At 41.6% G+C, this 24443-nt stretch overlaps 1 long non-coding RNA gene across 4 annotated transcripts; it reads left to right on the forward strand.

Annotated features, from left to right (window-relative positions):
* The first annotated feature begins 4698 nt into the window (after nt 1–4698).
* Nucleotides 4699–17028, forward strand: LOC124043503. 4 transcript variants are annotated; one of them, XR_006840333.1, is made up of 4 exons: nt 4699–4829; nt 15232–15422; nt 15660–15948; nt 16071–17028. It is a non-coding gene; the product is annotated as an uncharacterized LOC124043503 (long non-coding RNA). The 4 variants fall into 4 exon arrangements; XR_006840332.1 differs by having other exon boundaries at nt 4756–4913; XR_006840330.1 differs by lacking the exon at nt 4699–4829 and adding an exon at nt 5055–5665.
* Nucleotides 17029–24443: the final 7415 nt, after the last annotated feature.

Raw genomic sequence — 24443 nt, forward strand, 5'->3', positions numbered from 1 at the left:
TCTCTCAAACCACTTCATGATGACAGAAGTGAGTTGTGGGGTGCTTTGCTGCAGGAGGGACTGGTTCACCTCACAATATAGATGGCATCATAGGAATTAAAATGATGTGGATATATTGAAGTAACATCTCAAGATATCAAGCTTGGTCACAAATGGGTCTTCCAAATGGACAATGGCCCCAAGCATACTTCCAAAGTTGTAGCAAAATGGTATAAGGACAACAAAGTCAAGGTATTGGAGTGGTCATTACATTGTCCTGATCTCAATCCTAGAGAACATTTGTGGGCAGGATTTGTGAAAAACTGAGTTTAAATGTATTTGGCTAAGGTGTATGTAAACTTCCGACTTCAACTGTATCTTCACACACACTATTATTACGTCTACTATATTGCTGTCACATTCCTGATCATTAGTGACTGTAGTTGACTTACACCAAATGAGATTTGGCAAGACGAAATATAACTTTCGGCTCAACATCCATCAGATCGGCCACCCGGCTGGATGTTGAGACTCTGGGTTCGCGCCCAGGCTCTGTCGTAACCGGCCGCGACCAGGAGGTCCGTGGGGCGACGCACAATTGGCCTAGCGTTGTCCGGGTTAGGGAGGGCTTGGCCGGTAGGGATATCCTTATCTCATCACGCACCAGCGACTCCTGTGGCGGGCCGGGCGCAGTGCGCACTAACCAAGGTTGCCAGGTGCCACGACCCATCTTCAATGCTCTAACTGAGGGAAGGAGGTTGTTGGCCAAGATCTCGCGATACATGGCCCCATCCATCCTCCCCTCAATACGGTGCAGTCGTCCTGTCCCCTTTCTTGGGGTTGTACTCATCCCTTTTCTTCCCCCAAACATGGTGAGTGGAGTTTAGACCAAAAAGCTCTATTTTTGTCTCATCAGACTACATGACCTCCTATTCTTCCTCTGGATCATCCAGATGGTCATTGGCAAACTTCAGACGGGCCTGGACATGCGCTGGCTTGAGCAGGGGGACCTTGCGTGCCCTGCAGGATTTTAATCCATAACGGCGTAGTGTGTTACTAATGGTTTTCTTTGAGACTGTGGTCCCAGCTCTCTTCAGGTCATTGACCAGGTCCTGCCGTGTAGTTCTGGGCGGATCCCTCACCTTCCTCATTATCATTGATGCCCCACGAGGGGAGATCTTGCATGGAGCCCCAGACCGAGGGTGATTGACCGTCATCTTGAACTTCTTCCATTTTCTAATAATTGCACCAACAGTTGTTGCCTTCTCACCAAGCTGCTTGCCTATTGTCCTGTAGCCCATCCCAGCCTTGTGCAGGTCTACAATTTAACCCTGATGTCCTTACACAGCTCTCTGGTCTTGGCCATTGTGGAGAGGTTGGAGTCTGTTTGATTGAGTGTGTGGACAGGTGTCTTTTATACAGGTAACGAGTTCAAACAGGTGCAGTTAATACAGGTAATGAGTGGAGAACCGGAGGGATTCTTAAAGAAAAACTAACATGTCTGTGAGAGCCGGAATTCTTACTGGTTGGTAGGTGATCACATACTTATGTCATGCAATAAAATGAAAATTAATTACTTAAAAATCATACAATGTGATTTTCTGGATTTTTGTTTTAGATTCCGTCTCTCACAGTTGAAGTGTACCTATGATACAAATTACAGACCTCTACATGCTTTGTAAGTAGGAAAACCTGCAAAATCGGCAGTGTATCACATACTTGTTCTCCCCACTGTACACAATCCATGTCTCAATTGTCTCAAGGCTTAAAAATCCTTCTTTAACAAGTCTCCTCCCCTTCATCTACACTGATTGAAGTGGATTTAACAAGTGACATCAATAAGGGATCATAGCTTTCACCTGGATTCACCTGTCAGTCTGTCATGGAAAGAGTTCTTAATGTTTTGTACACTCACTGTATATACATATATTATACAAAACATTTCCATCATAATTATCAAATGCCTTTATCAATATAGGTATATTTCAAAAGATAATTCATTTCAAGGCTTTCTGTGAATGGCAGCAGTTGGGCGAGTTTTTATTCTTAAGAAGTTACGGAATAGGTGTTACCGTGATAGAAATCCAGTCCTGTGATCCACTCTATATCTCTGACACGTGATTAGTGGAACCACAGGTGGTGTTCAACCGGTAGAGTTGCCGTGTCACCATTCTATGGAAGTATAAGAATAGATCAGTGACACAGACCCTAATTATGACTACATAGGTGTTGACGCAACAAGACTGAGGTACAGACAAAAACAATACGAGAACAGACTAAACAAGTTACGAACCAGGGGTTTTCCACCAAAATATCATGATAGTTGACAGGTATTAGGAAAGGGTCATGCCAAAATGTGACTGTCTTCAAAACACATGAAAGTATAGATGTTTTCTCAACTATATAACACTTTTGTTTAGCTAATGCTTGCGTAGCTACCTCATTACAACTGAGTTAGTTCATCGTAGTTCATACAAGTGTATTGTGTATTTTCTAGATACTTCTGGTTATGCAAAGTTATCATTTGATGAGGCTAGCGAGGCAGGCTAGCTATTTACAAGCTAGGTGATGTTAGCCTACAAGTTGGATTTGCAAGTTAGTTCGTAGATCATACAAATATATCCCGTATTGTCTAAGGCAAAACTAAATAATGGATGCAGCTATGGTGTTACTCATGTTTGAGGCTGATTAGCACAATGAACTAGGAACAACAAACCGTAACGGCGTCACCGGCCTAAATCTAATCCAATTTGCAGTACAGACTAAACACAATCCACATCAAAGTGTGAACCAGGGGTTTCCACCAAAATTGTTGACAAGTGTTGGGAAAGGGTCATGCAAAAGGTGATTCTGTCTTCAAAACACATTAAAATATAGGTGTTTTCTCAATGTTATAACACTTTTTTTGTATTTCCCTATGTGTTTTGTTAGTGGTAGGAGAAAGAGAGTACAGAATCATTCCAAAGCTCTCTGTCCTTTCAATTCTTAGACCTGTACAGTTTTTCTTGTATTTTGCTGTTGTTTTAACAAATAAATAGTCCAGTGCTTTGGAAGTGATATGGTTGCTTTACAATACAGCTCTCTGAGTTGTCTGCTTTGTGTTGTATCATGAAGGAAATGGTCTGTAGCTCATTGTTACAGCTGCTCACTGGTTGCCTTACAGCTCTTGAGCACAGATTAATGGGTTGGGATTGGAATCTGTGTACCTGTTACAAACCTTAATGAAAGCAATAAATAAAACACGGGTTAAAACTGAACAATCTGACTTCACTGCAATCAGCTATGCCCCACTCAAAGCGCTCTGCTACGCTACGTGTTTCATGATTCCCCTTTGTGAGATTTCTAAGATTTCCTTGTATGATAGAAAAAAGCTCACATACAGTGCATACGGAAAGTATTCAGACCCATTCACTTTTTTCCACATTTTGTTACATTACAGCCTTAATCTAAAATTGATTCAAATGTTTTTTTCCCCCTCATCAATCTACAGACAATACCCCATAATGACAAAGAAAAAACAGGTTATTATAAATTCACATTTACATAACTATTCAGACTCTTTACTCAGTACTTTGTTGAAGCACCTTTGCCAGTGATTATAGCCTCAAGTCTTCTTGAGTATGACACTACAAGCTTGGCACACCTATATTTGGGGAGTTTACAATTCTTCTCTGCAGATCCTCTCAAGCTCTGTCAGGTTGGATGGGGAGCGTCGCTGCACAGCTAATTTAAGGTGTCTCCAGAGATCAAGCGAGTTCAAGTCCTGGCTCTGGCTGGGCCATTCAAGGAAATTCAGAAGCTTGTCCCGAAGCCACTCCTGCGTTGTCTTGGCTGTGTGCTTAGGGTCATTGTCATGTTGGAAGGTGAATCTTTGCCCCAGTCTGAGGTAAGTGTGCTCTGGAGTAGGTTTTCATCAAGGATCTCTCTGTACTTTGCTCTGTTCATATTTCCCTCGATTCGGACTAGTCTCAGTTTCCTCCAGATGCTTGGAAATCAGGCCAAATAGTTCAATCTTGGTTTCATTTGACCAGAGAATCTTGTTTGTCATGGTCTGAGAGTCCTTTAGGTGGCTTTTGGCAAACTCCAACCGGGCTGTCATGAGCCTTTTACTGAGGTGTGGCTTCAGTCTGACCGCTCTACCATAAAGGCCTGGTTGGTGGAGTGCTGCAGAGATGTTTGTCCTTCTGGAAGGTTCTCCCATCTCCACAGAGGAATTCTGGAGCTCTGTCAGAATGACCATCGGGTTATTGGTCACCTCCCAGACCAAGGCTCTTCTCCTCCGATTGTTCAGTTTGGCTGGGCAGCCAGCTCTAGGAAGAGCCTTGGTGGTTCCAAACTTCTTCCATTTAAGAATGATGGAGGCCACTGTGTTCTTCGGGACCTCAATGCGTCATAAATGTTTTGGTACCCTTTCCCAGATCTGTGCCTTGACACAATCATGTCTTGGAGCTCTACGGACAATTCCTTCGACCTCATGGTTTGGTTTTTGCTCTGACATGCACTGTCAACTGTGGGACCTTATATAGACGGGTGTGTGCCTTTCTAAATCATGTCCAATCAATTGAATTTACCACAAGTGGACTCCAATCAAGATGTAGAAGCATCTCAAAGATGATCAATGGAAACAGGATGCACCTGAGCACAACTTCGAGTCTCATAGCAAAGGGTCTGAATACCTATATAAATAAGGCTGTAACGTAACAAAATGTGGAAAAGGGGAAGGGGATCTGAATACTTTCCCGAATGTATAATATACAAAGACTAAGAATGCAGTGAGTGTCCTAGAGAGGAAAAAAATGTTTAAAAGGAAGCAAGAGGACGTTGTCTCGGACTAAACTCAGGATACATGGGTACAACATTGCTCATCAACAGAGCGCAATACTCCTCTGATGTATTGATGAGATCTGAAATAACCCAAACAATGACGTATATCCGTAAGACTATATTCCTCATTATTTTGACAGTTGGGATGCCTGGAAGAAGTAGATTGTAATTTAGTGAGGGGGTAAGACTAGAAAAGCAACAGTTTCTTTTTGACCTACATTATATTATTAGTCCTTCGTGAATTCCTCGTGTCCTTTCTCCACATCCTTTTAATAATATCCAAGGAGAGCATTGGAGTAGACAAGAGGAACCTCGGATCTTCCTAAATGCGTTTTGATAACGATGGCCCGTGTACTTTGTTAAAATTACATTCTACCCTTCCTTTATAGAGCGACTGTCCCCAAAAAAGGAGCTAATCCCTTTGAAACCGGCCGATGTGGCATCGATATAAGTCTGAAACATTTATTCTAGTGTCACAATTGACCACAAAGTGTAAATAGGATAACGTTGGTCATAAAGTCAGTCTCGTCTAAAACTAAGTTTGGAACCTCAGTAAATCAAGGTTGGGTTTGGATTACAATCATGTCAACAAATCAGGCTCCGTTTTGACAAACTCCACGTGCAAATCGTTCCTTCGACCTCTTTGCTTCCTTTCATTGAATGGAACTTCATCGCCCCCAATGCTTTCAAAGAAGGATCATGGCCCTATATGGATTGACCATGCCCCCTGAGCCAAAATTTGGCTGTTTGCATGCACTGTCGAAGGACCCTGGTATGTGATCGTAATGGGCGCATGGAGTTTGTCGGTCCCCAAGTTTGTACCAGCAACGCTAGCATTGTGTGTTTGCAACAACCGGTGGTGGTGAGTATAACCTGATGTATTGGAATATATTGACCTCTCTGGTATAATTTAGCTAACGATGTGGTTATTTACGTTAGCTAGGTAGCTATCTTTTCATAAAGCGAGGCAGGCTAGCTAATATTTTAGCTAACGTTTGCGTAGTTTGCTCTCTAGATAATGACAAAGATACTGCTGGTTATGTAACATTTTAATTAGATAATGCTAGTGGGGCAGGCTAGCCAGATACTGGCTAACTTTAGTTTACACGTCGAATTTGCAAGTTAATATTAGTTCAAAGCTCATACAAGTATTGTCTAGGGCAGTGGTTCTCAACTCCGGTCCTCAAGTACACTCAACAGCACACATTTTTGTTGTAGTCTCGGACAAACAATCCTGATTAAACTAATTGAGGGCTGTTGATAAAAGGATATGTAGAAGGATGAGCCGGTTAAGGATCGATTCAGACAAGGTGGTAGATTGTACGACAAGCGACAGGTTTATTCAGAGTGAAGATATCTGGTACAGCGTATATACGGGCCCCACTGTTAGCTCATCAGAGACTAGCAGAAAAAGGCACTTGCTAACAGTGAGTACAAGCTTCATATACACAACAGAAAGTAGGTTGATTTCTAGGAGATCGGATCTTCGGATTGGATCAGGCTGGGGTGTAGTCGTCCGGCATTGGCTCTGTTGTCTGTCCTTCATCGTAGAATCCTGCCATGCCTGTTCTTGGTCGTCACACCATGTTCAGCTGAAAAGGGGATCTGGTGTGTGCGCTATCTTCAGTCACACAATGTTCGGCTGGGAGGGAGATTATGTGTGTGTGCTAGTTTGTCTGCAAGTCAAGGCTGTGTCTCTTCTTCCCAATGTGTGGGTGTATGTCTTATCTGTGTGTCCTCGGCAGTTAGTGTGTATTGTATGTGCGTCGTCCCTGTCTTCAGAGGAGTCAGTGTGTAATGTGTGTGCGTCCCTATCTTCAGAGGAGTTATGGCCGAACTCCCGGCCAGCACCTGTGGCTAGGAGTATCCTGTATGGGGCCCAACCTGTTTTACTATGAAAATACGTTGTTATGTGTTGTCTCAGTTATAACAATGCAATAGCAGTAATGTCACCTACATAAGAATTAGCAGTCCTCTACAAATCCCTCTCTTCACGTCTCCCCAGAGACGTGACACAACCTAACTAGATTCTGATACAAAAGAAAACTTTTCCCAAAGGGGCTATGAAATAAGGCACAACATTAAAAATAAATGGATGTATATGTATTCCCACCATGTTCCCAACTCAATCCCACTATGTACTAAGTTGGCTACCAGCCACCTAGGAACTTACAACCCTCATGTAACAGAGCGGAGAACAACAGCTCAAAATGAAAGGAAAAATGATATTCTACATAAGCCAACTTTTTCCTGCTCCCTCTCTTCACATCTCCTAAGAGATGTGATATAGTCCAGATACATTACTCCAAGCAAAAACGAAAACATAATCCAAAAAGGAAAAATAGCCTAAACTAGGTAAGTCTATACGGAAATGGCCCACAAAGAAAAATAATTTCCCCCTCTTCCCATCCCAGATGGGACACGACATACAATGGAGAAGCTTAATCAATAAAAGCAACTGGATCCCCCTCTTCCTACTCGGGCCTTAGATATAACTCTAGTAGTGAGTGAGCGAAATACATGGAATGCAGCAGCAGCCGCACAACACTAAAATGGCTGCAAAAACTGAAAGATGGGTCTCATGCTCCATACCGTTATCTCGCACCTGGCTCCTGTTATCTAACAAAAGACCGCTTGTTCTCACAACACCCCGCTCTGAATGTGCCCTCCCTTCTGTATTTTTCCAGCATGAGAAAGTTCCATGGCCCTGATACTTTTAACAATGTTTCAAATCAGCTAGGTAGCATAACACATACATACCTCCACACAAGGCAACAGCAGATAATATTCAATCTTATATATGGTAATGGCTATAATGTAAAATAACCCCAAGGGTGTGAACACAAATTCAGCAATGAATCATATAACAGTTACAAAGTTTAAACTACCTTCATGTCAAAAGAGAACAGCTCATTCAAAAACTGAACAAAAGAAAATAGTGTGAAATTTAAGTCCCCCTTTTGACACCCGCTAGGGTGTCACTCATTATCCTTTATTTCAGCAGTCATAGCATTTCATGAAAATAATAAAAAGTTTATTATTAATAACAAGTGATATATGCCTTTGTTGTATGCTTTTGTTTCCCCCTTTTGTCACCCGCAAGGGTGTCACTTATCAAAAACAGGATAAAACTTTATTGTTATTGACATGTAAGATAAAACTTTGGTCATGGAAAACAGAGTAAAGAATTATTAGAAACCATCTGGTCCTCTCAGCTACTCCTATCTTGTACCAGGTGGGCTCCTTGCCACCCAGGGACTCTAAACCTTTACAACAGGGAGAACAAACATACTGGAAAGAAAACCTATCATAAAAATGTATAACAAGGAACTGTGGTGGTGTAAAATCATTCTACTACCTCACCCACAGCATACCATGTGTCATCCTCAGTCAGTCCCATCCTCTCCTGAAAGCATGCTTCCGTATCGGCATCTCCAACTGGAGCATCAAGCAAAGGCAACATGCCTGAAGCGTTCACCATATCTGTAACATATTTCTTAGAACACAGTATGATGCAAGCGGCATATCACATCAATAACAAATAATACAAGAATTAGGGTCAGAAATCCAGTAACCATCATACCAGTGTACTTACCAAACCAGGCCAAGAGAACAGACTCCTCCACCCCCTCTGTGGACCTCATCTTAGCAGATAGTGCATCAAGCCCGCCTTAGATATACCACCATCTGGACTGGTATTATTAGGAATATACGTGCAACATTGTTTACCGAACATCTTGCAGACGTCCCCCTGACTGGCAAGAAGCATATTCAAGGCAAGTCTATTCTGTCTGGAAACCCCAAATGTGGCCTCAAGCTGTTCAGACATACCAGTGAGTGCAAAGTCACAGAAACCCAGCCTAAAACCCCAAACAGCAAACAATGCAGGTGTAATTCACCAAAACGCTGTTGATTATAGTAGATATAATTAATCCATGCAGTCTGTCTAGCATCCACTATGGCTGGACCCATAATAGGTAGTAAGTGCCAGAGTCCATCATTCCTACCCAAGGCCTGAAACTCATGAGGAACCCCCACTGGCACTCCCAAAAGGTTGGTGTGTATGTCAACTACATCCTCTGTCCATGGAGCACTACGTCTATGCCTCCCATTGGATGGAATGTTCTCAGGTCCCCTGGATACAGAACTCAGCAGCTGTTCAGCAGCAACATCAACAATGGTCAGTGGAATTATCACTGGTCAGACCACACGTATCTTGCCATTCTCCTCTAAGAATGGGTCTCAGCACTCTTTTTTGCTCCACACATCCACCTCACATCAGCCAGACCACTAGTTTGGTTTAGGCCTGTAACTGGCCAAGTGGAATTAATGGTTATGTTACTACTGCAATCAGCTTCAGGCAATCTCCCATAATCAAAACCAGTCCCAGTTCCTAATTGATCAATAGCCGAATAGTCTCTAACATTAATTACCTGAATGGTATTTTTAACACAGTGGTGGTAGAGGAGTGTGTCCGGCTACCTCTGGTCTTGGCAGTACCTTAATAGAAAACACACCCATCATGTCTGTCCTCGTCCTTTGTAGTCCGAGGGTGTGAGTGCCTGCATCAGAGAGCTCAATATTTTTTATGGTTAGTAGGATTTCATCACCTTTACAAAGTTCAACATTGCTCCCAGGTTTCCCCCATATCATGGAAAACCTATCCACCCTTGTGGGCTCCCCCCCCCGAAGTCGGTTATCATGTAATCTCTACTCTAACTTCCTGTCTACTCAGATCTAGGGATCTCTTATGTTCATTTTGGAACAAAATACACATCACTTAGCCAGAGCCAGACACATCCTCACTTCTATGGACAAAAACAGGGGTGATAGGACAGGTAGGGTTTACTTCATTCGAGAGTTAGCCCCCGGAATTCTGTTAATTCCAGTTCTTCTCCCGAACTCTGTTTATTGTCCGACAGTGAAAAAGTGTCTTACCCTTCCGCCGTGCGATATGAATCTGGGTAGCTCTTTCAGCTAGCTGTCACCAGGGGTCTTCTATGGTCCCCAAGCCTCTGGGACTGGATTGAGTGACTTCACCTGTAGTTCACCTGTAATGCATAAAATCCTGGACATACAGGCTTGGTTAACAAACAATTTCTCATATGTTTTATCTGATTACATCTTTAACTTCTATGCCCAATTGTTAGCTTACATTTTTAAATTATTAGTTTCTTATCCAATAGTCCCCATCCTATCCTAGACCACAATTTACCCATCCCCCTTTTGATACTTGGCTTTGCCCAGGTATCAACCTTACCTACTCTAAATAATGACTTAGGTAAGATTAGTATAGTATCCTTATGTTCTGACATCATCATGAAGGAGCGCCCCCTACATTTTCTACATGTCCAACTCTCCCCCCTGTCTCCACTCAGCAACTGCTATCTTTGCCTGTCCTGCCCCCCTTCCAAAACTCTCCTCACTTCTCTCCAACTTTCAAGGTCTTTGCAGTGCGGGGGAGGGCCCCTCCGTCTGCCTTCTCCCCTATCTGTAAAATACCATGTCTCTGGGAACGTGAAAATCCCCTTAACCCAAACGTTTACTACAAAAACAAAACCTAATAATTATGATAATCCCCTCAAACTCAAATAATTTGTCTCGGTGTTTCATGTTTTATTCGTGTTTCTCCAAATTGTCTCCCCAAAAATACTTCTTAAATCCCCAGCCATTAGACACACACACAGCTGTCCCTTTAACATAAAAACCTCAGCCTGCAATCCCCTCTGCGGGCCTTTCATTGTACCCCATAATGAAAACAGATTCTAATGTTAGTCTACCTTAACCTCCTGTTTAATTTCAGTGGTGTTATCTGAACAATCAAACCAAAATCAATAACCGGGGAGAACTTGTGTAAACTAATTAAAAGAACAAAATAAATCTACCTTATTTCTCAGCACTTGGTTAGAACACCACTCCCGTCTTACATCGACCACACCCGTCGCCCCGTACCTAGTGTATATCTTATCTATTACTCAGTGGCTCAATTAATGTTTATCGTAAGTATGTTCAGATGTTGATTATGTAATTCCACAATATTAGTATAGTTCAAACCTCATAATATAACTCTACACACAGAATTTTACGTCAATAGAGTTTAACACCTTTTCCAACAGTCATGCACACCCCCTCAATATTCTATGATATTACTCTCATCAGCAAGCCTGCAACTTTTTCAACATTCTTATCATAAAAATCCCCGACCTCATTCATACCGATATTAGTCCCCGACTGAATATCAAACGTATTTCATGCACACGATTTGAGCCTCACAAATCTTCATTTACGCCAGTAAGCTTCAATTTACACCATACACACACAAATCCTCATTCTCCCCAACAGGCAGACCAGTAGGAGATGCAATAGCCCCACCTTCTGTCCATACTCTGTACAGCTTCTCACCCAGTCTCCTCCACTCCTTATCCTCTCTGCCTTTATTGAATTCTAGAATGGACTTCAGTGTTCTCAACCTCTTTTCCATTTCCAACGATATTCCATGTACACTACAATACTGCCAACAACCCATGCCTTTACTGAAACCCAAGTGATACCCTTTCCCTACGGCTAAATCGGTCTCAAGTCCGAGTATTCAATTTAAATATCCGTCATTCACACTTGGCCCTGCCTAATGCATCACTCATACACGTGGTAAGTGATCTCTGTTACCACCTACCAACCAGGCATACTAGTACATCCCATACACAATGCACCATTAAGTATGGTTGATCAATAATAAAATTGCAGTTGCCAATGGAGATATTACTTTCTCAACTATTTTCCAATCTCACACATCATAATAGTTTAAATTTAGTAACTTACATCAAACAGGTGTCTCACAAAACTAAATTTGTATAACTCCAATGTGCAGAACTTTAGTTTTCCACAACAGGTGTCTGCTTACCCTTTTTTAGTTGACCGGTCAGGATTTGTGAGACACACCGTCCGACGACAGTACTGGCCAATCGGCTGGCACACCAATGTCCAGCGATATCTTTTTACCATAATCGTAACTTAATCGGAATTTTACCAGACTACTTGAATATAATTAGAATATACTTAGCCCGTCGTTACTTAATAACAACGATGTATTCGAGGAGACACTATTGCTCACACTCTGCCTTATCTCAGAGCTTTTCCTTGTATATTCAGTTTGAGAAAAACGATTGGGTTGGTATAGCTTTCGTGGAGCGCGCAACCAAGGGATCTATTCGACTATATAGTCACAATATTAAATATTATATTCAGATCTTATTTCAATTATACATCAGTCATTTTGTTCCTGATTATACATTTTACACAGAAGTTATAGATACATACAACATGGAAGTTTACATACAACATATAAGTTTCGGATTTATCCAATAACCCTTCTTGAGTTCTCTCTCTCTCTCTCTCAAACCATCAACAATCTTGATGGAGACGATTACAACCACATTACATTTTAATATGAACAGTTACAAATACACATTTTCTCTGACCATTATCAGCTTATCTTTTGGACTACTTATCAGACTGGTCTTCGACCGAGTCGCGGGACAAAGTTGCCAATCTTTTCCCCTCTCGGCGCCAGGTTTAATGAATAGTAATTAACTATCCCCTTACTGATTTTTATCCCTAATCTCTACCGTGCTGATCCTTATCATAACAACACGTTATATCTCTGACCCCTGAAAGCCGATCCTTATCAGAGAATCTCTCATCAGACTGGCCTAGACCGGGCCACAGGACAAAATTGCAATTTGTCCCCCTCGGCGCCAGGTTTAATGAATAGTAGTTAGCTATCCCCTACTGATCTCTATTCCTGATCCATATCGAGCTAACCCCTATCAGAATTAATACACATGTCCGACCTCTATCAGTGAATCTCTTATCAGTCTGGCCTTGACCGGGCCACAGGACAAAATTACAATTTGTCCCCCTCGGCGCCAGGTTTAATGAATAGTAATTAGCTATCCCCTACTGATCTCTATTCCTAACCCCTATCGGAACCACAGGCCTCAAAAGTGATATCTCATCATTGAAAGCTATCAGACTGCGCTGACCGGGTCACGGGACAAAATTACAATTTATCCCCTCGGCGCCAGATTTAATGAATAGTAATTAGCTATCCACTTACTGATATCTCATCAATGATTTAATCACCCGGCCGTCGCCGGTTTGTACCACATATGTTCACTTCACTGTACTTTCAACTTGTCAGCAAATTATAAATTTACACAAGAATTCATACTTACTCGGTAATACTGATCAAAATTTGGATAGACTATACGACAATATGCAAAGTTTGATTTAACAGGTTTTGCTTACCTTGTTTGTGGTGCGCCTTGTGATCAGTTTACCGAGTTGAGCAGAATTGTTGTCCTCCCCCGAATTCCTTCACCCGTCTTCCTACAACCGTCCTTCCATCACTCTCCTTCTCACACCCAAATCACTTCGACGGACCGTTATTAAACCATCCTCCCGCTACCAAGTTCTGTTGATAAAAGGATATGTAGAAGGATGAGCCGGTTAAGGATCGATTCAGACAAGGTGGTAGATTGTACGACAAGCGACAGGTTTATTCAGAGTGAAGATATCTGGTACAGCGTATATACGGGCCCCACTGTTAGCTCATCAGAGACTAGCAGAAAAAGGCACTTGCTAACAGTGAGTACAAGCTTCATATACACAACAGAAAGTAGGTTGATTTCTAGGAGATCGGATCTTCGGATTGGATCAGGCTGGGGTGTAGTCGTCCGGCATTGGCTCTGTTGTCTGTCCTTCATCGTAGAATCCTGCCATGCCTGTTCTTGGTCGTCACACCATGTTCAGCTGAAAAGGGGATCTGGTGTGTGCGCTATCTTCAGTCACACAATGTTCGGCTGGGAGGGAGATTATGTGTGTGTGCTAGTTTGTCTGCAAGTCAAGGCTGTGTCTCTTCTTCCCAATGTGTGGGTGTATGTCTTATCTGTGTGTCCTCGGCAGTTAGTGTGTATTGTATGTGCGTCGTCCCTGTCTTCAGAGGAGTCAGTGTGTAATGTGTGTGCGTCCCTATCTTCAGAGGAGTTATGGCCGAACTCCCGGCCAGCACCTGTGGCTAGGAGTATCCTGTATGGGGCCCAACCTGTTTTACTATGAAAATACGTTGTTATGTGTTGTCTCAGTTATAACAATGCAATAGCAGTAATGTCACCTACATAAGAATTAGCAGTCCTCTACAGGGCCTGCTTTTATCTGTGAAGAGCACAGGGCACCAGTGGCGAATTTGCCTATCTTGGTGTTCTCTGGCAAATGCTAAACATCCTGCACGGTTTTGGGCTGTAAGCACAACCCCCACCTGTGGACGTCGGGCCCTCATACCACCCTCATGGAGTCTGTTTCTGACCGTTTGAGCAGACACATGCACATTTGTGGCCTGCTGGAGGTCATTTTGCAGGGCTCCTCTTGCACAAAGGCGGAGGTAGCGGTCCTGCTGCTGAGTTGTTGCCTCAATACGGCCTCCACGTCTCCTGATGTACTGGCCTGTCTCCTGATGTACTGGCCTGTCTCCTGGTAGCGCCTCCATGCTCTGGACACTACGCTGACAGACACAGCAGACCTTCTTGCCACAGCTCGCATTGATGTGCCAACCTGAATGAGCTGCACTACCTGAGCCACTTGTGTGGGTTGTAGACTCCGTCTCATGCTACCACTCATGCACCGCCAGCATTCAAAAGTGACCAAAACATCAGCCAGGAAGCATAGGAACTGAGAAGTGGTCTGTGGTCACCACCTGCAGAACCACTCCTTTACTTCCTCTAGATAGTCAAGTTTGATCGTCTTCTCGGCGCTCCGCCAGGGCCGTGACCGACCTCAGCGGGGTGTCTTGCTAATTGCCTATAATTTCCACCTGTTGTCTATTCCATTTGCACAACAGCATGTGAAATTTATTGTCAATCAGTGTTGCTTCCTAAGTGGACAGTTTGATTTCACAGAAGTGTGATTGACTTGGAGTTACATTGTGTTGTTTAAGTGTTCCCTTTATTTTTTTGAGCAGTGTATTATGAAAATGTATGAAAACAAAAACTTATGAAAACAAACATGTACTTAATTTAGGTGTTAGGCATAAGGTTAGCAGTGTGGTTAAGGCAAGGGTTAGGGTTATGTTTATAATCCCATTTTAAGTAGGGAAATTGTAGAAATCGGCAGCCTTTGTGACTTTGTTTCTGTGGTAACTAGTGACGACCTAGAATTAGCTTGACTCGAGTTACTACCTGAATGACAAAGACGTCTTCATCGACAACGGTAATGTGTGTAATGTGAAAAGTTGTATAAAAAAATACCTGGTTTGATAAACTAGTAGGTTAATTACCCAGACAAGCAGATATAAGTGGTAGTCATTTTGGTTGTGACGTGCATTATCAAAAAGCTTTGTCCTTTTTATAATAAAATTGTATCACCCTGTCACAGCCTCAGCCTACACCACCTGATGAGGAAGTACATTGTTTATGAGGATTGCCTGCTGCGGTTGTTCGAGAGATCTCCAGTTTGAAGCTAAACATGCAACATAGAGAAGACCAGCAAGGGGACCCTTAGAATCAAGCAGACATGCCTCGCTGTGAGAATTTATTTAAATGGAACAGGGAGGACACTTGAATCAGGTTAGTGACGTTTGACCTGGTCTAAGGTCAAAACAGTTTTGTGTTTTGTCCCAATTCACCTTCATAACCAGGCTGGTGGAACTAGCCTGATCACTACATTTACCATTCTATTTCACTTCACATTTCGTGATATCTGAAGTGAAATATAAAGGTGAATGCAGTGATCATGCTGGTTCCACCATACTATTCATAACCAACATTGATAAGGTAATCTGTGCTCTGTGTGTGATCGACCAGTATCTTTGATGAGGGGCCAGGAGCTGATCTATGCTGCCATGCCCATCAACGGCGCACAGGCTTAAACCTCACCCCCAGCCTCACCTCTTGCCTGCACACCAACGGCGCACAGGCTTAAACCTCACCCCCAGCCTCACCTCTTGCCTGCACACCAACGGCGCACAGGCTTAAACCTCACCCCCAGCCTCACCTCTTGCCTGCACACCAACGGCGCACAGGCTTAAACCTCACCCCCAGCCTCACCTCTTGCCTGCACACCAACGGTCGTCGATGGGGAGACCAGAATAAAGTAGGTTTAGTCTCACCTGTTCAAACTTCAACATATATGTTTCTTTGTCAGATACTGTTTAACCTATTTTAACTACCATTGGTAATAGAACAGTGGAACAGTGACTGTGTATGTGTTCATAGATGCATCTATGGAGCCGGCACTTGGAGACTTGCAAGATGATGTGATGGAGTCCTGAACGACAGACAGGCTTTATACTGATGTCTCTAAATGGAGAGAGACCTGCCACTCGGCATTAACATTTTACTAGACACAACTTTGACTTGTAAAGTGTTTCTTTATTATTGAATGGTATCAGTCAATGTTGGGAGGGAGAAACCCTGTGTATTATCCGGGAACTGCTGTTGTATACAAGACACCACACCGGGAGGTATGACCACGCTGACATTTTTGCCAAGGTAGCCCCATTACCACCAGAAACCTCTGGCATCTCACCATACAGCTACCTCTAGTTATTGAACTCAACCTGCGGGAGGTTTTTGTTGTAATTGAGTGGGGGGAAACGGCTGTGAGAGACTTCAATCAAAGTTGATTTCTGAGAGGCGTTGTTTACTCATCATAGCTCATGTAAAGAATAGATCATGTAAACACTTGTGGGTGCACAAATATCATGACATTCACATAAAGTTAGACCTTCTAACCGAGAGTTCAAATGAATGTGTCAAAAAAATTACACTTGATCAGTTACACTTGATTTGTAAAAATGATGGCCTTTAGATGAAATGACATGGAACTCTTACAGGTTTGTCCATAGTGAATGAGTTCCACACTGGCATGAGGGATCTCTTGCTATTGCATTGACAAAGACTGGATGATTCAGTAGGCAGTAGTCATTGCTGGGTTACAGCATTTTTGGTCTCTCCAACAATGTGTGCTTCTCCTCAACAGCGTTCACTGAAAGTGAGTTGACAGACAAATGACACCATTTTACTTTTTCAGATTTTTGTGGTGTTAAAGCATGAATTTAAAATGGATTGAATTAAGATGTTTTGGTCACTGGCCTACACACAGTATACCATAATGTCAAAGTGGAATTCTGTTTTTAGAAATGTAAAAAAAATAAAAGCTGAAATGTCTTGAGTCAAGTATTCAAACCCTTTGTTATGGAAAGCCTAAAAAAGTTCAGGAGTAAAAATGTGTTTAACAAGTCACATAATAAATTGCATGCAATAAGTGTTTAACATGATTTTTGAATTACATAATTGCTGTACCCCACACATACAAATATCTGTAAGGTCCCTCAGTCAAGCAGTGAATTTCAAACACAGATTCAATCACAAAGTCCAGGGAGATTTTCCAATGCCTCGCAAAGAAGGGCACCCATTGGTATATGGGTCAAAATAAAAAAGCAAATATTGAATATCCCTTTGAGCATGATGAGGTTATTAATTGCAGTTTGGATGGTGCATCAATACATCCAGTCACTATAAAGACACAAGTCCTTCCTAACTCAGTTGCCGTAGAGGAAGGAAACCGCTCAGAGATTTCAACATGAGGCCAATGGTGACTTTACAACAGTTAGAGTTTAATGGTTGTGATAGGAGAAAACAGGAAAAGCAATTTACTTTTTATCCTCACTACAAAGTGTTATGTTTGGGGCAAATTTAATGCAACACATTACTGAGTACCACTCTCCATATTTTCAAGCATAGTGGTGGCTGTATCATGTTATGGGTATGCTCGTTAAGAAATTGAGTTTTTCAGGATAAAAAAGAAACAGAATGGAGCTAAGCACAGGTTAAATCATAGAGGAAAACCTGGTTCAGTCTACTTTCCACCAGACACTGGGAGATTAATTCACCTTTCATCAGGACAACAACTTAAAACTCAAGGCCAAATCTACACTGGAGTTGCTTACCAAGAAGACCGTGGATGTTCTCGAGTGTCCAAGTTACAGTTTTAAATCTACTTAAAAATCTATGGCATGACCTGAAAATGGTTGTCTAGCAATGATCAACAACCAATTTGACCCAGCTTGAATCAAAAAAAATTTAAAGAATGATCCAGGTGTGGAAAGCTCTTCGAGATGTACACAGAAAGACACAGCTGTAATTGCTGCCAAAGGTGTGAAAACTTATGTAAATGAGATATTTCTGTATTTCCTTTTCAATAAAATTGCAAAAAAAATATAAAACATGTTTTCACTTTATCATTATGACTGTTGATGGGTCTTTCTGTAAATGTGTTAATTTTCCATTTTTTATATTATGGAAATAATTTCTTACCATAATCTTCTTTCAGTGGGAGAGGATGAGATGGAAAAGAGAACATCTGCCTAAAATAATTAGCTTCCTCTTTTAAAATATAATTCGGAGAATCATAGATGACTCCGTCTTCAGTATTGAGTTTCTGCAAATTATTTTTGTTAGCGTTCCTGTATTGGAGATTCAGGAAGAATTTTGTGAATTTTTCTGCATATTCCATCCAATTTGCTTTATTTTTGTAATAGATTACATTAGATTGTTCTTGAATAAGTTCCTCAAGTTCTTTTTGTTTTTCCTCCAACTTATTTTGTATCTATGTAGTATTGTTTTTATTGCCATCTACCTGTACAATTAGGTCATGGATTTCCCTTGTTAGTCTTGTCTCTTTAGCCAGAAACTGCTTTTTTATTATTGATGAATATTGAATTGAATGACACCTGAAGGTACATTTAAAGGTATCCCAAACAATAAGGGGATTTACTGAACCTATATTATACTGGAAAGATTCAGTTATAAATGATTTCGTCTTAGTTAAAAATAAGTTGTCCTGCAGTAAACTTTGATTACATTTCCAATATGTGAATGCCAATTCGATGATGATTCAATGGCATTCTGTCTCCTATTAAAACGTTTTTGAACCTTTGATGCAAGAGAGAAAGAGACAAGGAAGTAGTCAAGACGACTAGCTTGATTAAGTCTCCATGTATATCTCACTAGGTCAGGTTTTTTTAGTATCCAAATATCCACTATTTCTAATGTGTCCATAATATTTGGGATTTCTTTAAGGGCACAGTGATGATAGTTTGTAGAGCGATTACCTTTACGGTCCATTGAGGTACTTAACACCGTGTTTTAGTCTCCTACCATAATGATTAGATCATTTGTTGCCTGTAAGTTCAATAAATTGGCATAATGTTTTCAAATAATTATGGATCATCCTGATTTGGACCATATTGATTAATGAGACAAATCTCTTTTTCGTCCACTTTCGTATTCAAACGTATCCACCTTCCTTGCGAATCATTCCTGACTATTTGCACATTCAGATCAACATTTTTGTTAATTAATATCATCACACCCGTTGAGTTCCTTTGTCCATGACAGAAAATTGCCGGACCATTCTGATACACACAGGAAACTGTTAAGTGTGTGAAACCCAGCAGTATTGCAGTTCTTGACACCCTAAAACCAATGCGCCTGACACCTACTACCATAACCCGTTCAAAGGCACTTATATAATTATTTTGTCTTGCCCGTTCACACTGTGAATGGAACACATACACAATCCATGTTTCAATTGTCTCAAGGCTTAAAAATCATTACCCTTCCCTTCAACGACACTGGTTGAAGTGGATTTAACAGGTGACATCAATAAGGGATCATGGCATTCACCTAGTCAGTCTATGTCATTGAATGAGCTGGTGTTCTTAATGTTTTGCACATTCAGTGTATATATTTAATGTTCATATTCCACCTGAAAGAAGAATACAGAAGCACAGAGGGTTCCATTGTCATGTACAGAACAGGACAGATATCTCAGAGTCTGTATTACAATAAAAATCCTTCTTTAACCCATCTCCTCCCCTTCATCGACACTGATTGAAGTGGATTTAACAAGTGACATCAATAAGGGATCATAGCTTTCACCTGGATTCACCTGTCAGTCTGTCATGGAAAGAGTTCTTAATGTTTTGTACACTCACTGTATATATATATATATATATATATATATATATATATATATATATTATACAAAACATTTCCATCATAATTATCAAATGCCTTTATCAATATAGGTATATTTCAAAAGATAATTCATTTCAAGGCTTTCTGTGAATGGCAGCAGTTGGGCGAGTCTTTATTCTTAGAAGTTCCGGAATAGGTGTTACCGTGATAGAAATCCAGTCCTGTGATCCACTCTATATCTCTGACACGTGATTAGTGGAACCACAGGTGGTGTTCAACCGGTAGAGTTGCCGTGTCACCATTCTATGGAAGTATAAGAATAGATCAGTGACACAGACCCTAATTATGACTACATAGGTGTTGACGCAACAAGACTGAGGTACAGACAAAAACAATACGAGAACAGACTAATCAAGTTACGAACCAGGGGTTTTCCACCAAAATATCATGATAGTTGACAGGTATTAGGAAAGGGTCATGCCAAAATGTGACTCTGTCTTCAAAACACATGAAAGTATAGATGTTTTCTCAACTATATAACACTTTTGTTTAGCTAATGCTTGCGTAGCTACCTCATTACAACTTAGTTAGTTCATCGTAGTTCATACAAGTGTATTGTGTATTTTCTAGATACTTCTGGTTATGCAAAGTTATCATTTAATGAGGCTAGCGAGGCAGGCTAGCTAATTACAAGCTAGGTGATGTTAGCCTACAAGTTGGATTTGCAAGTTAGTTCGTAGATCATACAAATGTCTCCCGTATTGTCTAAGGCAAAACTAAATAATGGATGCAGCTATGGTGTTACTCATGTTTGAGGCTGATTAGCACAATGAACTAGGAACAACAAACCGTAACGGCGTCACCGGCCTAAATCTAATCCAATCTGCAGTACAGACTAAACACAATCAGAGAAAAGCTCACATACAGTGAATACGGAAAGTATTCAGACCCCTTCACTTTTTCCACATTTTGTTACATTACAGCCTTAATCTAAAATTGATTCAATTGTCCCCCCCCCCCCTCATCAATCTACAGACAATACCCCATAATGACAAAGCAAAAAAAGGTTATTAAGAATTCACATTTACATAAATATTCAGACTCTTTACTCAGTACTTTGCTGAAGTACCTTTGCCAGCGATTATAGCCTCAAGTATTCTTGAGAATGACGCTACAAGCTTGGTACACTATATTTGGGGAGTTTCTACAATTCTTCTCTGCAGATCCTCTCAAGCTCTGTCAGGTTGGATGGGGAGCGTCGCTGCACAGCTAATTTAAAGTGCCTCCAGAGATATTCGATCGAGTTCAAGTCCTGACTCTGGCTGGGCCATTCAAGGAAATTCAGAGGCTTGTCCCGAAGCCACTCCTGCGTTGTCTTGGCTGTGTGCTTAGGGTCGTTGTCATGTTGGATGGTGAATCTTTGCCCCAGTCTGAGGTCTGTGCTCTCTGGAGTAGGTTTTCATCAAGGATCTCTCTGGACTTTGCTCTGTTCATATTTCCCACGATTCTGACTAGTCTCCCAGTTTCCTCCAGATGTGACGCTTGGAAATCAGGCCAAATAGTTGAAAACAATCTTGACCAGAGAATCCTTTAGGTGCCTTTTGGCAAACTACAACCTGGCTGTTATGTGCCTTTTACTGAGGTGTGGCCTCCGTCTGGCCGCGCTACCATAAAGGCCTGGTTGGTGGAGTGATGTTTGTCCTTCTGGAAGGTTCTCCAATCTCCACAGAGGAATTTTGGAGCTCTGTCAGAATGACCATTGGGTTTTTGGTCACCTCCCTTGGTAGTTCCAAACTTCTTCCATTTAAGAATGATGTAGGCCACTGTTGCTGTAAGGTTTTTGGACCAGGGGTATCTCAATAGTCTGAAGTCGCTTCCTCACACCTCTTCTCCTTCCCTTCATATGCACTGATCAGAGAACACAGGGAAGGGGAAAGCAATATGGTGGGCGGCAACCGGTTGTTTGCCTTCTCTTGTCAAGTTATTTCCGTTTTTTCCAGATTAATTCACTTCAGACTATTGAGATGCATCCTGGTTGTTTTCCTATTGACGTTACCCCTCCACTGACGGCACCAAAGCTGTGCCCCGACTCTCTTGGCTCCTTGAGGTACAACATGAAGAAATCTGGCCTGCAGAGACAACAATTGTTATACACCATGACATTATACACAATGCACTTTAGGCTTGAATGTTACAGGGAAATCTCTGATAAGCAATCCAATAAATGCATGCTAGTAGCTGGGATGCCTCTCTTTTAAAGTGCAACTTAGAGTGGTGTTATTTTGTGAACTACAGTAACACACGTAAATGCCTTACACTATATATATATATATACACACTGAACGAAAATATAAACGCAACATACAACCATTTCAAAGATTTGACTGAGTTACAGTTCACATGAGGAAATTAGTGAATAGAAATAAATTAATTAGGCCCTAATCTATGGATTTCACATGACTGGGCAGGGATGCAGCCATGGAAGGGCATACCCCTTGGGAGTCAGGCCCACCCACTGGGGAGCCAAGCCAGGCCAATCAAAATGATTTTTTCCTCACAAAAGGGCTTTATTACAGAAATAAATATTCCTCAGTACTCCCCCCGCAGCTGAAGAAGCCGGATGTGGAGGTCCTGGGGTGGCATGGTTACACGTGGTCTGTGGTTGTGAGGCTGGTTGTACGTAATGCCAAATTCTCTAAAACAAAGTTGGAGGCGACTTGGCAGAGAAAGTAACATTACATTATCTGGCAACAGCTCTGGTGGACATGCCTGCAGTCAGCATGCCAATTGCTTGCTCCCTCAAAACTTGAGACATCTATGGCATTGTGTTTTGTGACAAAACTGCACATTTTAGAATGGCATTTAATTTTCCCAAACACAAGGTGCACCTGTGTAATGAGCATGCTTTTAATTCAGCTTCATGATATGCCAAACAGGTCAGGTAGTTGGATTATCTTGGCAAAGGAGGAATGCTCACTAACAGGGATGTAAACAAATTTGTGCACCAAATTTGAGAGAAATACACATTTTGTACGTACTGTAAATCAACAGTCAGGGAGTCAGGTATATAATAAAACAGTCAGGGAGACAGGGATATAGTCAAACAGTCAGGGAGTCAGGAAGTCAGGGATATAATCAACAGTCAGGGAGTCAGGTATATAATCAAACAGTCAGGGAGTCAGGAAGTCAGGGATATTATCAACAGTCAGGGAGTCAGGGATATAATCAAACAGTCAGGAAGTCAGGGATATAATCAACAGTCAGGGAGTCAGGGATATAGTCAAAGAGTCAGGAAGTCAGGGATATAATCAAACAGTCAGGGATATAATCAAACAGTCAGGGATATAATCAAACAGTCAGGGAGTCAGGGATATAATCAAACAGTCAGGGAGTCGGGGATATAGTCAAACAGTCAGGGAATCAGGGATATGATCAAACAGTCAGGAAGTCAGGGATATAATCAAACAGTCAGGGAGTCAGGGATATAATCAACAGTCAGGGAGTCAGGGATATAATCAACAGTCAGGGAGTCAGGGATATAATCAACAGTCAGGGAGTCAGGGATATAATCAACAGTCAGGGAGTCAGGGATATAATCAAACAGTCAGGGAGTCGGGGATATAGTCAAACAGTCAGGGAATCAGGGATATGATCAAACAGTCAGAGAGTCAGGGATACAGTCAAACAGTCAGGGAATCAGGAAGTCAGGGATATACTCAACAGTCAGGGAGTCAGGGATATAATCAACAGTCAGGGAGTCAGGGATATAATCAACAGTCAGGGAGTCAGGGATATAATCAAACAGTCAGGGAGTCAGGGATATAGTCAAACAGTCAGGGAATCAGGAAGTCAGGGATATAATCAAACAGTCAGGGATATAATCAAACAGTCAGGGATATAATCAAACAGTCAGGAAGTCAGGGATTTAATCAAACAGTCATGGAGTCAGGGATATAATCAACAGTCAGAGAGTCAGGGATATAATTAAAGAGTCAGGGAGTCAGGGATATAATTAAACAGTCAGGGAGTCAGGGATATAGTCAAACAGTCAGGAAGTCAGGGATATAATCAAACAGTCAGGGAGTCAGGAAGTCAGGGATATAATCAAACAGTCAGGGAGTCAGGGATATAATCAACAGTCAGGGAGTCAGGGATATAATCAAACAGTCAGGGAGTCAGGATGTCAGGGATATAATCAAACAGTCAGGGATATAGTCAAACAGTCAGGAAGTCAGGGATATAATCAAACAGTCAGGGAGTCAGGGATATAATCAAACAGTCAGGGATATAGTCAAACAGTCAGGAAGTCAGGGATATAATCAAACAGTCGGGAGTCAGGGATATAATCAAACAGTCAGGGAGTCAGGGATATAATCTGATGAGGAGATAGTGGAGGAGGGAGTGAGTTTTAAAGGACACATCCATATCACAGAAATACCACTAAAAACAATAGCACTCAGACACAATGAACTGAAAAAGACAAAGAGAATATGTAGTATATCGGGTTTTGTTATCACTACTGGATTAGGCTACTGTTTCCATTATGCTTTGAAAGAAAAAAGTTAATTCAGTCTTTACACTTATCTAACATACAGAGACTCAAAG

The sequence above is a fragment of the Oncorhynchus gorbuscha genome, linkage group LG09, assembly GCF_021184085.1.
Source record: "Oncorhynchus gorbuscha isolate QuinsamMale2020 ecotype Even-year linkage group LG09, OgorEven_v1.0, whole genome shotgun sequence".
In the NCBI taxonomy this organism is placed as follows: Eukaryota; Metazoa; Chordata; class Actinopteri; order Salmoniformes; family Salmonidae; genus Oncorhynchus; species Oncorhynchus gorbuscha.